The sequence below is a fragment of the Pristiophorus japonicus genome, chromosome 4 (genome assembly GCF_044704955.1).
Source record: "Pristiophorus japonicus isolate sPriJap1 chromosome 4, sPriJap1.hap1, whole genome shotgun sequence".
NCBI lineage: Eukaryota > Metazoa > Chordata > Chondrichthyes > Pristiophoridae > Pristiophorus > Pristiophorus japonicus.
The window spans coordinates 69844535-69860419 of NC_091980.1; the positions used below are offsets into that span (position 1 = coordinate 69844535).

The window sequence follows — 15885 nt, forward strand, 5'->3', positions numbered from 1 at the left end:
CAGGGGGGCGGGGGAGACCGGGAGGGCGAGACCGGGAGGGCGAGAGGGAGAGACCGGGAGGGCGAGAGGGAGAGACCGGGAGGGCGAGAGGGAAAAGAGAGGGGGGGGCGAGAGGGAAAAGAGAGGGACGGGGGGGAAAAGAGAGGGACGGGGGGGAAAAAGAGAGGGACGGGGGGGAAAAAGAGAGGGACGGGGGGGAAAAAGAGAGGGACGGGGGGGAAAAGAGAGGGACGGGGGAGGAAAAGAGAGGGACGGGGGGGGAAAAGAGAGGGACGGGGGGGGAAAAGAGAGGGACGGGGGGGGAAAAGAGAGGGACGGGGGGGGAAAAGAGAGGGACGGGGGGGGAAAAGAGAGGGACGGGGGGGGAAAAGAGAGGGACGGGGGGGGAAAAGAGAGGGACGGGGGGGGAAAAGAGAGGGACGGGGGGGGAAAAGAGAGGGACGGGGGGGGAAAAGAGAGGGACGGGTGGGAAAAGAGAGGGACGGGGGGGAAAAGAGAGGGACGGGGGGGAAAAGAGAGGGACGGGGGGGAAAAGAGAGGGATGGGGGGGAAAAGAGAGGGATGGGGGGGAAAAGAGAGGGATGGGGGGGAAAAGAGAGGGATGGGGGGAAAAGAGAGGGATGGGGGGGAAAAGAGAGGGATGGGGGGGAAGAGAGGGATGGGGGGGGGAAAGAGGGCGGGGCAAGCGAGGGCGAGCGCGGGGTAGGCTGAGGGCAAGAGGGCGCGGGCGAGAGGGGCCAGTCGAGCGGGCGCGGGCGGGCGAGAGCGAGAGGACGGGCGCGAGAGGACGGGCGAGAGAGAACGAGCAGGAGCCAGCGCTCGAGGGAGAGCGCGGGAGCGATTGAGAGACCGGGAGAGAGAGACTGGGAGAGCGGGGGAAAGAGACACGTGTGGGGGGCGTGGGATCGGAGGGGAGAGGGTGAACTCAAGAAAGATGGATCACTTTCTTCCAACCCCCCTACAAGGGACATCGGGAGTGGATGATGTCCAGAAGTCACAACAGTCACTATTCACTTCATATCCAATAAACCTGTTAACAATCCGTACAGAATGCCTGCCCCATCTATGGGGGTGGGGTGGCGTGGAAGGATGCACTTGCACTTGGACTGGGATAAGACACTTCGACTGGGGAAGGCACGCACTTCGACTTGGGGAAGGCACTTGGACTGGGGTAAGACACTTCGGCTGGCCCTTGCTGTCTTCTGGGGAACTCTGACCTGTCACTTCAGGAAGTCAAGTAGATCGAATTACAATTTGCAAAGTCAGTGAGACTTTGGGATGGGCGGTTCCAGTTACACATTCCTGTGAAACTTCAAGGTTGGAGCATGGTGGTCATTTTTGCAGTACAAATAAGCGCATCCTTCTACAAAAGAGTTTTAACATCAAATTTAGAAGAGGGAACGTGAAAAGAATTTAGATTTAACTGCTTTAATCATAAAGCATCTTGAATGAATGAAATGAAGTGCCAAGCAAGATAGTAAAGACCGATTGTCATGGCAAATTCAAGAGAGTTGTATAACTACAACAACTTACATTTCTTTAACATAGAAAAATGTTCCATGAAACACAAAAGCTTAGTATGCAAGTACAGCAAGTGATCAGGAAGGTCAATGGAATCTTGGCCTTTATTGCAAAGGGGATGGAGTATAAAAGCAGGGAAGTCTTGCTACAGTTGTACAGCGTTTTGGTGAGGCCACACCTGGAATGCTGCATGCAGTTTTGGTTTCCATATTTACGAAAGGATATACTTGCTTAGGAGGCAGTTCAGAGAAGGTTCACTAGGTTGATTCCAGAGGTGAGGAGGTTGACTTATGAGGAAAGGTTGAGTAGGTTGGGCCTCTACTCATTGGAATTCAGAAAATGAGAGGTGATCTTACCGAAACGTATAAGATTATGAGGGGGCTTGACAAGGTGGATGCAGAGAGGATGTTTCCACTGATCGGGGAGACTAGAACTAGAGGGCAAAATCTTACAATAAGGGGCCATCCATTTAAAACTGAGAAATTTCTTCTCTCAGAGCGTTGTGGATCTGTGGAATTCGCTGCCTCAGAGAGCTATGGAAGTTGGGACATTGTCTATTTCTGTCTTAAATTTATTCAGTTTCTTAAACGATAAGGGAATAAGGAGTTATGGAGAGCACGCAGGGAAATGGACCCGAGTCCATGATCGGATTAGCCATGATCGTATTAAATGGCGGAGCAGGCTTGAGGGGCCATATGGCCTACTCCTACTCCTATTTCTTATGTTCAAGGCGCTTTACAGAGCTGCAATCAGACGAAATTGGATGATTAGCCAAAAAGGGAGAAATTAGGAGAGGAAACCAAAAGTTTTGGCAAAAAGGTGGGTTTTACAGAAAGTCTTGAATGAGATGGGTGGAGAAATGGCGAAGGCTTGCATCCTGGGGTCTTAAAAGAAGTGGCTGCAGAGATAGTGGATGTACTGGTTGTAATCTATCAAAATTTCCTGTATTCTGGGGAGGTCCCAGCGGATTGGAAAACTGCAAATGTAACGCCCCTATTTAAAAAAGGAGGCAAACTGAAAGCAGGAAACTATAGACCAGTTCGCCTAACATGTGTCGTTGGGAAAATGCTGGAGTCCATTATTAAGGAAGCAGTTATAGGACATTTGGAAAAGCATGATTCAATCAAGCAGAGTCAGCATGGTTTCATGAAAGGGAAATCATGTTTGACAAATTTGATGGAGTTCTTTGAGGATGTAACGAGCAGGGTGGACAAAGGGGAACCAGTGGATATGGTGTATTTGGATTTCCAGAAGGAATTCGATAAGGTGCCACATAAAAGGTTACTGCACAAGATGAAAGTCCACAGAGTTGGGGCTAATATATTTGCATGGATAGAGGATTGGCTAATTAACAGAAAACAGAGAGTTGGGATAAATGGGTAATTTTCCAGTTGCCAAACAGTAACTCGTGGGGTGCCACAGGGATCGGTGCTGGGGCCTCAACTGTTTACAATCTAGATCAATGATTTGAATGAAGGGACCGAGTGTAATGTAGCCTAGTTTGCTGATGATACAAAGATGGGTGGAAAGCAAGTTGTGAGGACACAAAAAATCTCCAAAGGGATATAGACAGACTAAGTGAGTGGGCAAAAATCTGGCAGATGGAGTATAATGTGGAAAAGTTTGAGGTTATCCACTTTGGCAGAAAAAATAAAGAAGCAAATCATTTAAATGGAGAAAAATTACAAAATGTTGCAGTACAGAGGGACCTGGAGGTCCTTGTGCATGAATCACACAAAGTTAGTATGCAGGTACAGCAAGTAATCAGGAAGGCAAATGGAATGTTGGCTTTTATTGCAAGGGGGATAGAGTATAAAAGCAGAGAAGTCCTGCTGCAACTGTACAGGGCATTGGTGATGCCACACCTGGAGTACTTCATACAATTTTGGTCTCCTTATTTAAGGATGGATATACTTGCATTGGAGGCAGTTCAGAGAAGGTTCACTCGGTTGATTCTGGAGATGAAGGGGTTAACTTATTAAGAAAGGTTGAGCAGGTTGGGCCTGTACTCACTGGAGTTCAGAAGAATGAGAGATGATCGTATTGAAACATATAAGATAATGAGGAGGTTCAACAAGATAGATGCAGAGAGGATGTTTCCACTCATGGGGGAATCTAGAACTAGGGGTATAGTGTTAGAATAAGAGGTCACCCATTTAAAACTGAGATGAGGAGGAATTTCTTCTCAGAGGGTTGTAAATCTGTGAAATTCTCTGCCCCAGAGAGCTGTGGAGGCTGGGTCATTGAATATATTTAAGGTGGACATAAACAGATTTTTGAGCGCTAAGAGAGTAAAGGGTTATGGGGAGCGGGCAGGGAAGCGGAGCTGAGCCCATGATCAGATCAGCCATGATCTTATTAAATGGTGGAGCAGGTTTGAGGCCCTACTCCTGCTCCTATTTCTTATGTTCTTATGTTTAGGAGGGAATTTTTGACCATGGTGCCTAGATGGCTAAAGGAAGGGCCAACAATGGTGGGGCAAAGGGAAGAGGGAAATGCACTAGGCTTTAGTCAGAGGAACGGAAAGTTCTGATGGCATGTAGGGTTGGAGCAGGTTACATAGCTAGAGAGGGACAAGGCCATGAACTGATTTAAACACAAGGATGAGAGTTTTAAATTTGAAGCATTGCAGGATCAGGAAAGGAATGATACATGAATGGGACTTGGCACTGTATTGGATCCTTGCAGCAGAGCTTTTGATGTGCTGAAGTTTACAGAGCATGGAGGATGGGAGCTAGCCAAGAGCACTAGAATAGTTCATCCTTAAGGTGACAGGCATGGATAAGAATTTGAGCATCAGCTGGGCTGGGCAGCGATGGGGGAAGGTGATACAGATATTAGAAGTAATCGGTGTGATGGAGAAGATATGGCCTAGAAGCTCAGTTTTGGGTAAATGATGGCAGAGAGAGGAACGCTCTCAGGACAGCATGTAATGGAAAAATAGGGCAGCTTTTTTGGAAGAGTTGGGATTTATAGGAAGCAAAGAAAGCAGCATGGGAATTAAAGATCTGAAGAGAGAAGAGGAAGGGGCTGGAAGGAAGTGGGTAGGGGAGTGGGATGATCGGTTATGCACAAACAAGAGCATTTGTAGAGCAAGGTTATGAGCTGAGCAGCAACTAAAGTTCAAGTGCCGGAAGAATGGGAAGTCTATTTAGGGGAACCTACAGAATGGTGGACGACATTTCTGGCAGACAGTTTATCATTAGAGCAACCACTGAGGCAGTGGGGGTCCAGGGTCATGTCTGCAGGTGCGACCAGGTCCTTGCTAGAGTTACAGGAGGCCGACTTAACTTCAATGAGTTTCAAGTAAAAACACTATGCTATGAAAACTCAACCAAAACTTGCACTGTACTTTAGCTGTCTGAATAAATCCAGTCTATCTGAACACATGCCTGCTTTGTCCCAATCATCATCATAGGCAGTCCCTCGAAATCGAGGAAGACTTGTTTCCACTCTAAAAGTGAGTTTTCAGGTGACTGAACAGTCCAATACGGGAATTACAGTCTCTGTCACAGGTGGGACAGACAGTGGTTGAAGGAAAGGGTGGGTGGGGAGTCTGGTTTGATGCACGCTCCTTCCGCTGCCTGCACTTGATTTCTGCATGCTCTCAGCGACGAGACTCGAGGTGCTCAGCACCCTCCGGATGCTCTTCCTCCACTTAGGGCAGTCTTTGGCCAGGGATTCCCAGGTGACGGTGGGGATGTAGCACTTTATCAAGGAGGCTTTGAGGCTTTGAAACGTTTCCTCTGCCCACCTGGGGCTCGCTTGCCATGTAAGAGTTCCGAGTAGAGCGCTTGCTTTGAGAGTCTTGTATCGGGCATGCAGACGATGTGGCCCGTCCAACGGAGCTGGTCGAGTTTGGTCAGTGCTTTGATGCTGGGGATATTGGCCTGATCGAGAATACTGATGTTGATGCATCTGTCCTCCCAGGGAATTTGCAGGATCTTGCGGAGACATCGTTGGTGGTATTTCTCCAGCAATTTGAGGTATCTACTGTATATGGTCCACGTCTCTGAGCCATACAGGAGGGCGGGAATCACTGAAGCCCTGTAGACTATAAGCTTGGTGCCAGATTTTAGGGCCTGATCTTCGAACACTCTCTTCCTCAGGCGGCCGAAGGCTGCGCTGGCCCACTGGAGGCAGTGTTGAACCTCGTCGTCGATGTCTGCCCTTGTTGATAATAGGCTCCAGAGGTATGTAAAGTGGTCCACGTTGTCCAGGGCCGTGCCGTGGATCTTAATGACTGGGAGAGAGTGTTGTGTGTCAGGGTCAGGTTGGTGGAGGACCTTTGTCTTATGGATGTTGAGTGTAAGGCCCATGCTTTCGTATGTCTCGAGAGCATGCCGGGAAATCTGAGATGCGCAGCAATCATGAAAAATCATCTTTAAAAAAGGGGACAAGTCCGACTGCGGCAACTACAGAGGAATCTCCCTATTATCAGCCACTGGGAAAGGCATCGCTAGAATCCCCCTCAACCGTCTTCTCCCTGTGGCTGAGGAGCTCCTCTCGGAGTCACAGTGCAGATTCCATCCATTACGGGGTACAACGGACATGATCTTTATGGCGCGACAACTGCAAGAGAACTACAGGGAACAGCACCAACTCTTGTACACGGCCTTCTTTGACCGTACAAATGCCTTTGACACTGTCAACCGCAAGGGACTATGGAGCGTCCTCCTTTGTTTCGGCTTCTCCCAAAAGTTTGTCGTCATCCTCCGCCTGCTCCATGACAACATGCAAGCCGTGATCCTGACCAACAGATCCAATCAACGGCCGGACTGGTGTCATCGCGCCAACTCTCTTCTCGATCTTCCTCGCTGCAATGCTCCACCTCACACTCAACAGGCTGGAGTGGAACTAAACTATAGATCCAGTGGAAACCTGTTCAACCTTTGTCGCCTCCAGGCCAGATCCAAGACCGTCCCATCCTTTGTTGTCGAACTACAGTACGCGGGCGACGCTTGCGTCTGCACACATTGAAGCTGAACTCCAAGTCATCGTCAACATCTTCACTAAGGCAATATAACCTGATAAACATGCTGTATATAATAAATTGTCTGAATCTACAATAAACAGAATTCCAATGAAAACATATTCGGATATACTACTGTATAAACACTTCAAAATGAGCTCTAATAGTTTTAAGGAGAAAGAAAACATGACATTTTGACCCTCACCTCTGGGAAACTCCTATTCCAATGTGTTAATGTATACAGCAGGCTAGTAATTTGATACCGATCGATGCCGCTCCCAATAATTTCCTTTTACTTTATACTTTTAACGGAACTGAAGAAACAAAATGACAGCATGATGCACAATATTAATTCAGCCATGTTACCAATTATAAACCTTTTCCGCCGCTTTCAATCCAAATCAATCTATTATCTAACCCAGTCGTGTAAACTAGGCATTTTTATTATTGAAAGCACTTTTACAATCTTCCTAGCCTTCCAAATAGATCCGACGAACATAAACATCTCTCTATCAAAAAAACAATGAACATTATTTGGAAAACGAAATGATTACTGCTGCACTGTGAAGGCGGCAGGGCTCCGCCATAGTTGATGCCTTGCACGGATTTACTCAGCTCCCTCAGCCGAGGCGAACAGTTGCCACTGAGCAGACGCGCGCTGCCAACAGCCGCGCCTCACCTGCCGCTCGAGCCCTTCTGGCCCTCGCTCCACCTCCGTTTGTTTTGCTTCACGTGAGGCCGAATGGTACGGTCCGCGCCGCAGCCAATCAGCGGGTCCCAAGGAGGGGAAAAGTCTCCGGGAAATAATGGAAAGCGGGCGCCATGATGATTGTTTGCTTTTAGAACGGGCTCGCTGGGTTTATAGGCGAAGGCAAGAAAGGTCTAGAACTTTTGTTATGTGTTCGCAGGTACAAAAAAAAATGTTTTCTCACTTCAAACCTAATGGTTTAAGGTTTCATTAATTTCCTGCTTTGCTTAGTCAAAAGGTATTTATTGTAACGTGTAAACATACGAGCTCTGAACCGAGCGAGGTTTTTATATTTAAATTTAGAACTTCCAACTCAAGTTTTTTAAAAAATTACTTAGCTATTTTTTCCACCTCGTCGACTTCATTTGTTTTATTTGAGCTTTATATTTCTGAAAAAGTCTTTAGCGTCTAGGTTGAGCGAAAAACTAAGTCGCTTCTTTTATGTAGTAAACGTGAGGCCTACACGTTGTTAGTAGTGGGGGGAGCTTTTATTTGAACGACAGAGCGACCGAGCTTTGTAGCGGAAGTGTGCTGGTCTGATTTGATTGACAGCTGAACGCGCCACTCACAGGCAAACTGTTCACCAATGTGGCGTGCGGCGGGTTTTTCTCAGCCAATGGGTGCAGTTTAGGGGCGGAACATCCGCGATGAAGGTAGGTTGATTTAGAACGTAGTTCTTTGCGCCTCAGTTTGATAATGGTAATACTAGTGATGTGTGATTTGGGGACACACAAGCAGTCTGCAAATTACTGTATCTATTCTTTTTGTATGGTATAGCATTTCACCACTTCAGTTGGTAAGTGAATGGAGGCACAGCATGTTGGAAAAGAAAGGAAATTAAACTGATACATTTAGGGGAAAAGTAATAGTTTTGCATTTGTAATGGTCAAGTATTTCAACTTTATCACATTTTTATGATGGATTTTCGCATGAGCTGAAAAACTGGTTAAGTTTTTAAAACTACGTGTTTAGTTCATACTTCGAACAACATGACCTTTTTGAAGTAGATAATGTGGAGAGAAAAAACTTGTGCTGTATATCGTGCTGTAATGTTGCATTTTAATTGTAATTTAAAGTACACATGGACACATGCAAAAAGCCCAAACGACCAATATTTATTTACCACGTGCAGTTGTTGCGATTGAACGTCCTTTGAGCCACCCTGTGAATAACAGATGAAAACAACACATATTTTCAACATTAAGGGTTGCAGTGTACAGGAAGTATTTTCCCTGATGAAGTGTAAAGTACATACTGACTTCGTTTTGTACGTTTATCCTGAGCCTGCTTTATTGACTGGGAATTTGGGTGAAATGTTTTTCTACTTGTGTAGATGTGTTCATTAAACTCTACTTCCAAGTTACAGCTAGAATCATAGGATTTTACAGCACAGAAGGATTTAGCTCATTGCAACTGCACCAGCTCTCATTTGCTGCCTATTCTTTATACTTTTCCTATATCCTTGTACACTTTCCCCAAATATTTATCTACTTCCTTCATTCAGGTTAACTTATCAATTATTCTGTTTCCATCAATGTTTTTAGTAGGGCACTTCAAAACTTAAGTTTTATTTTATTCAGAGTTATTAATATCTTTCATCATTCTTGGTGATTTAAAAAAATATTCCTGCTAGTTATGGGTTCACTGGCCAGTGGAAATAGTTATTCCTTATTTAATTTATCAGGATCTTACAATTTTGAACTCTTTGATTAGCTCTCCTTTTCACCTTTTTGAGCATAAAGCAGAAAACAGCAGCTGCTGGTAATAGGAAACAAAAAATGCTGGAAAAACTCAGCCGGTCAGACAGTATCTGAAGCGAAGAGTTGAGTTAGTTTTAACTAAATACTTTGATAAATGCTTCACATCTTAAGTTAATTATCCACAGATATTGTTTGACTTGCTGGGTTCCAGCATGTTCTGTTATTCCTCTTTAACATCTCTCCTATCAAGGATTTCATTTTTCTCATCTCCAAGCTAAAACCACCCAATCTGAGTATCGTCCGAGATCTCTTATGCACCCTGTCCATAGCCCTGATACTCCTCAAGTAGACCATTCAAAATTTGACTTGATGGCTTCCAATTGAAATTGTTGTCTAGTTGTGAAATTCTGTATATGGATTGATTTTATTTCTTTGCTAATTTTCCAAAGAGTATATTGGTGACACAATAAATCTTGAGATTTTGTTGCTGCTCTCTGCATGCTAGTATGATAGCTTGGGATGAACAAGGCCTCCTGGACCATAAAGTGTACCCTCCACCATCTGTATTACCATCTGTACAAGAACTGGAATTAAGTAATTACTGCCAGAAAAAGCCATGTATGACTCCCTCAATCATGTACTACTCCCAAGCAAGAGCTTGCTGCTGTCTTCCAAACTCCCATGTGAATTAAACCAATCTGTAATGATTTATCAGCTTAACAGGTTGTGCCTCGTAGAAGCTAAAAATGCACAAATGTTATAATTTGTTCGTCACTCAGTTTCAAGTTACATAAGAATATAAGAAATAGGAGCAGGAGAAGGCCATATGGCCCTTCGAGCCTGCTCCGCCATTTAATACGATCATGGCTGATCCGATCATAGACTCTGGTCCACTTCCCTGCCCGCTTTCCATAACCCCTTATTCCCTTATCGTTTAAGAAACTGCCTATTTCTGTCTTCAATTTATTCAGTGTCCCAGCTTCCACCGCTCACTGAGGCAGTGAATTCCACAGATCCACAACCCTCAGAGAAGAAATTTCTCCTCATCTCAGTTTTAAATGGGTGGCCCCTTATTCTAAGATTCTGCCCCCTAGTTTTAGTCTCTCCCATCAGTAGAAACATCCTCTATGCATCCACCTTGTCAAGCCCCCTCAATCTTATATGTTTTGATAAGATCACCTCTTATTCTTCTGAATTCCAATGAGTAGAGGCCCAACCTACTCAACCTTTCCTCATAAGTCAATCCCCTCATCTCAGCCGAGTGAACCTTCTCTGAACTGCCTCCAAAGCAAGTATATCCTTCCAAGTAAATATGGAAACCAAAACTGCACACAGTATTCCAGGTGTGGCCTCACCAATACCCTGTACAACTGTAGCAAGACTTCCCTGCTTTTACACTCCCATCTCCTTTTGCAATAAAGGCCAAGATTCCATTGGCCTTCCTGATCACTTGCTGTACCTACATACCAACATTTTGTGTTTCATGCACAAGTACCCCCAGGTCCTGCTGTACTGCAGCACTTTGCAATCTTTCTCTATTTAAATAATAATTTGCTCTTTGATTTTTTTTCTGCCAAAGTGCATGACCTCACGCTTTCCAATATTATACTCTATCTACCAAATTTTTACCCACTCACTTAGCCTGTCTGTCCTTTTGCAGATTTTTTGTGTTCGCCTCACACATTGCTTTTCCTCCCATCTTTTTATCGTCGGTAAACTTGGCTACGTTACACTCGGTCCCTTCCTCCAAGTCGTTGATATAGATTATAAATAGTTAGGGTCCCAGCACTGATCCCTGCGGCACCTCACTGGTTACTGATTGCCAACCCGAGAATGAACCACTTATCCTGATTTTCTGTTTGTTAGCCAATCCTCTATCCATGTTAATATAATACCCCCAGCCCTGTGAACTTTTATCTTGTGCAGTAACCTTTTATGTGGCACCTTGTCAAATGCCTTCTGGAAGTCCAAATACACTCTATCCACTGGTTCTCCTTTATCCACACTGTTTCTTGCATCCTCAAAGAATTCTAGCAAATTTGTCAAACATGACTTCCCAGTCATAAATCCATGCTGACTCTGCTTGACTGAATTTTGCTTTTCCAAATGTCCTGCTACTGCTTCTTTAATAATGGACTCCAACATCTTCCCAATGACAGATGTTAGGCTAACTGGTCCATAGTTTCCTGCTTTTTGTCTGTCTCCTTTTTCAAATAGGGGTGTGAAATTTGCAATTTTCCAATCTGCTGGGATCTTCCCAGAATCCAGGGAATTTTGGTAAGTTGTGAGGGATAACCTCGTGACAAAAGTTGATGGATAAACCTAAATTGGGGCCATGTAAGCTAAGCAGACCATTAACTTCTAGCTCCTAACAGTTTAATAGCTTGTTACACTACTGTAGTAGTTTTAACTTTATGGTTTTAAGAACAGACCAAATTTCTCTTTAAACAGGCATATTATCTTAAGTTTAGTATAAGTGAAGTATCTGTAAAAGAAACTTTTTAAAAAGTTGCTTGAAAATGTTAATGCAGGTGCCTATGAATGGTAGGCAATTAAGGTAAATGTGCTGACTGGATGTTTAATGAGAGAAAAATAAGATTGTGTGTAGGTATGTATGCATGTCACATTTCTATTTGGTTAATTGTTTGCAGCTATCTGTTTAAATCTGTGAACAGTAAATAAAAATTCAATCATGGCTGCGGTAGAAACACTATTATTTATCATTCCCTTCTCACTCTCTTTCTCCAACCCCTCCTCCCGGCCCCCCCCAACTCTCTCTTCCCCATCTCTCTCTTCCTCCACCCTCCCCCCGTTGCCCCCTGACTGCCTTCTGCCCCCAACTCACTTCTCCCTCTCTCCTTTCTCCCCCACCCCTCGCACCAGACTCCCTTTCTCTTCGATGGTCCTCTCTTTCTCCCCGTCCTCTCTTTCTCTCTCGCTCTCTCTCTCCGTCCTCTCTTTCTCTCTCGCACTCGCTCTCCGTCCTCTTTTTCTCTTGTGCTCTCTCTCCGTGTCCTCTTTCTCTCGCTCTCTCTCTCTCTCTTTTCTCCGTGCTCTCTTTCTCTCGCGCTCTCTCTCTCCCTCCTCTCTTTCTCTCGCTCTCTCCGTCCTCTCTCTCTCTCGCTCGCTCTCTCCGTCCTCTCTCTCTCTCGCTCGCTCTCTCCGTCCTCTTTCTCTCGCTCGCTCTCTCCGTCCTCTTTCTCTCGCTCGCTCTCTGCCCTCTCTTTCTCGCGCTCGCTCTCTCTCCGTCCCCTCTTTCTCGTTCGCGCGCTCCGTCCCCTCTTTCTCGTTCGCGCGCTCCGTCCCCTCTTTCTCGTTCGCGCGCTCCGTCCCCTCTTTCTCGTTCGCGCGCTCCGTCCCCTCTTTCTCGTTCGCGCGCTCCGTCCCCTCTTTCTCGTTCGCGCGCTCCGTCCCCTCTTTCTCGTTCGCGCGCTCCGTCCCCTCTTTTTCGTTCGCGCGCTCCGTCCCCTCTTTCTCGTTCGCGCGCTCCGTCCCCTCTTTCTCGTTCGCGCGCTCCGTCCCCTCTTTCTCGTTCGCGCGCTCCGTCCCCTCTTTCTCGTTCGCGCGCTCCGTCCCCTCTTTCTCGTGCTCGCTCTCTCCGTCCCCTCTTTCTCGTGCTCGCTCTCTCCGTCCCCTCTTTCTCGTGCTCGCTCTCTCCGTCCCCTCTTTCTCGTGCTCGCTCTCTCCGTCCCCTCTTTCTCGTGCTCGCTCTCTCCGTCCCCTCTTTCTCGTGCTCGCTCTCTCCGTCCCCTCTTTCTCGTGCTCGCTCTCTCCGTCCCCTCTTTCTCGTGCTCGCTCTCTCCGCCCCCTCTTTCTCGTGCTCGCGCTCTCCGCCCCCTCTGTCTCGTGCTCGCGCTCTCCGCCCCTTCTGTCTCGCTCGCGCTCTCCGCCCTCCAAACCATAGAAATTTGCAGCACAGAAGGAGTCCATTGCGCCCATCACGTCCTTGACGGTCGACAATGAACTCTCCAGCCTAATATCACGTTGCAGCTGTTGGTCTGTAGTCTTGTAGATTGCAGCACTTCATGTGCATATTTAAGTACTTTTTAAATGCCATGAGGGTTTCTGCCTCTACCACCCTTTCAGGCAGTGAGTTCCAGACCTCCACCACCCTGTGGGTGAAAAAAATCTCTCCTCAAATATCCTCTCAACCTCCTACCAATTACTTTAAATTTATGCCCATGGTATTGACCCCTCTGCTAAGGGAAATGGATCCTTCCTATCCACTCTATCTCGACCCCTCAATTGTATACACCTCAGTATGGTCTCCCTTCCGCCTCTTCTGTTCCAAAGAAACGAACCCCAGCCTATCTAATCTTTTCTCGTAGCTAAAATTCTGCTGTCTAGGGAACATCCTCGCAAATCTTCTTTCTACCCTCTCTAGTGCAATCACATCTTTTCCTGTAATGTGATGACCAGAATGCACGCTGTACTCTAGCTGTGGCATAACTAGTGTTTTATACAGTTGAAGTGCAACCTCCCTACCTGTATTCTATGCCTCAGCTAATAAAGGCAAATGTCCCATATGCCGCCTTAACCACCTTATTGACCTGTCCTGCTACCTTCAGGGATCTGTGGGCAAGCACTCCACGGTTCCTCTACACTTCTCGGTGTCCTATCATTTATTATGTATTCCCTTGCCTTGTTAGCCCTCCCCAAATGTATTATCACACTCTTCTCCGGAATGAATTCCATTTGCCACTGTTCTGCCCACCTAACCAGTCCATTGATATCTTCCTGTAGTCTACAGCTTTCTTCTTCATTATCAACCACACTGCCAATTTTGTATCATCTGCAAACTTCTTAATCATACCTCCTACATTCAAGTCTAAATCATTGATGTATACCACAACTGAGCTCCACCCCCAGTCACAAACACCCATCGACCATTACCCTTCTTGCCTATGAGCTAATTTTGGATCCATCTTGCCACTTTGCCTTGGATCCCATGGGCTATTACTTTCGTGACCAGTCTGCTATGAGGAACCTTAGCAAAAGCCTTGCTAAAATCCACATGCACTACCCTCATCAACCCTGCTTGTTACCTCCTCACACAATTCAGTCAAGTTAGCCAGACATGACCTTCCCTTAACAAATCCATGCTGACTGTCCTTGATTAATCCGTGTCTTTCTAAATGAAGATTTATCCTGTCCCTCAGAATTTTTTCCAATAAATTTCCCACCACTGAGGTTAGGCTGACTGGCTTGTAATTACTCGGTTTATCATTACTCGGTTTCTCCCTTTTTTAAACAATGGTACAAATTTAGTCCTCCAGTTCTCTGGCAGAGCCTCTGCTATTTCCTCATTTTTGTTTCTCTTTAACAGCCTGGGATACAGTTCATCCAGGCCTGGGGATTTATCCACTTTCAAAGATGCTAAACCCCTTAATACTTCATCTCTCGCTATGTTTATTTCATCTAATCATTCACACCACCCCTCCCTGATTGCAATGTCTGCATTTTTCTGCTCTTTTGTGAAAACAGATGCAAAGTATTCATTAAAAACCATACCCACATCTTCCACTTCCACTTCCATACACAGGTTATCTTTATGGTCTCTGATAGGCCTTACTCTTTCTTGAGTTATCTTCTTGCTCTTAATGTATTTATACCTTTGGGTTTTCCTTGATTTTACTTGCCAATAATTTTTCATGCCCTCTCTTTGCTTTCCTCATTTCCTTTTTACTTTCACCCCTGCACTTTCTATTTCTCTAGAATTTCTTCAGTATTGAATCCTCGGTATCTGTCATAAGCCTCCCTTTTTTTCTTTATCCTACCCTGTATGCCCCTTGACATCCGGGGTCTCGAGATTTGTTAATCCCATCCTTTTTCTTTAAGGGAACATACTTGCTCTGAACCCTCACTATCTCTAAACCCTCACCTATCTCCTCCTTGAATGCCTCCCACTGATCTGACACTGATTTACCTTCAAGTAGCTGTTTCCAGTCCACCTTGGCTAAATTACATTTCAGCTTAGTAAAACTGTTTTCCCCAATTGAGAACTTTTATTCCTGGTCTATTTCTGTCCTTTTCCATAACAACCCGAAATCTTATGATCTCTAGCACCAAAAGGTGCTCCCCTTCCACCTGCCCAGCTTTATTCTTGAAAATTAAGTCCAGAACTGCTCCCTCTCTTGTTGGGATTGCTACGTACTGGCAAAAAAAAGTTTTCCTGATTGCATTTTAAGAATTCTGCACCCTCTTATACCTTTCACACATATCTATCCCAGTTAATATTGGGGTGGCTGTGGTTTCGGCTTTACTCCCCAGAGGAACCAACTGAACTGAAAACCGGTTAGCGAGCGAGATGCACTCTGGACTCCTGTGTTAACAGCCTGGTCCTCCTTGTCTGTCTGGCGGTCACCCATTCCCTCTCTGCCTGCACATTCTTAAGCTGTGGGGTGATCATCTCCTGAACCGTGCCATCCACAAGTTCTCAGCCTCACGGATACACTACAGTGACGGCAGCTGCCGCTCAAGCTCCGAAACCCGGAGCTCGAGCTGCTCTAGCCGGTGACATTTCTCGCACGTGTGGTTGTCTGGGCCACGAAAAGCATCTAGGACTTCCACAGGATGTGCATTCCACAGGACTGAACTACCCTGTCATGTCTTTATTAGATTTTTAACTAAAGCTTTTAGTATACCCCTCTGCCCTAACTTGGAGAGAAGAAAAGACAACACTGATACCAAGGAAAAAAAAGACAATAGTGATACTCACCAGCCCCTAACTTGAATAGCAAAAAAAAAATGATGTGACCCTAACCAACCAGTTACCAACTATCCTGTGATGTCACTCTTGGATTTTTTTCTTGATGTCATGCCCCTGTTGCCGTGCTCTTTATTCCAGCTCCGCTCTCGCTGTGCTTCCACTCAGGTCCACGCCATCTGGTCTCGGGCTCCTGTTGCTGTGCTCTTTATTCCAGCTCCGCTCTCGCTGTGCTCCC

The 15885-nt window shown here is 45.9% G+C and overlaps 1 protein-coding gene across 4 annotated transcripts in view; it reads left to right on the forward strand.

The window, feature by feature from the left end:
• The first annotated feature begins 7172 nt into the window (after positions 1-7172).
• The window catches only part of LOC139262949 (CCR4-NOT transcription complex subunit 6), a 113010-nt gene continuing 104297 nt past the window's right edge, over positions 7173-15885 (forward strand). Inside the window, exon 1 of one of the 4 annotated variants that reach the window (XM_070878302.1) lies at positions 7173-7401. The gene's annotated coding sequence lies outside the window, so the exon portion shown is untranslated. Of the gene's footprint in view, positions 7480-7525; positions 7895-7930; positions 8038-15885 lie in introns of those variants that run through there. The other 3 variants (XM_070878306.1, XM_070878305.1, XM_070878304.1) reach the window with 3 other exon arrangements.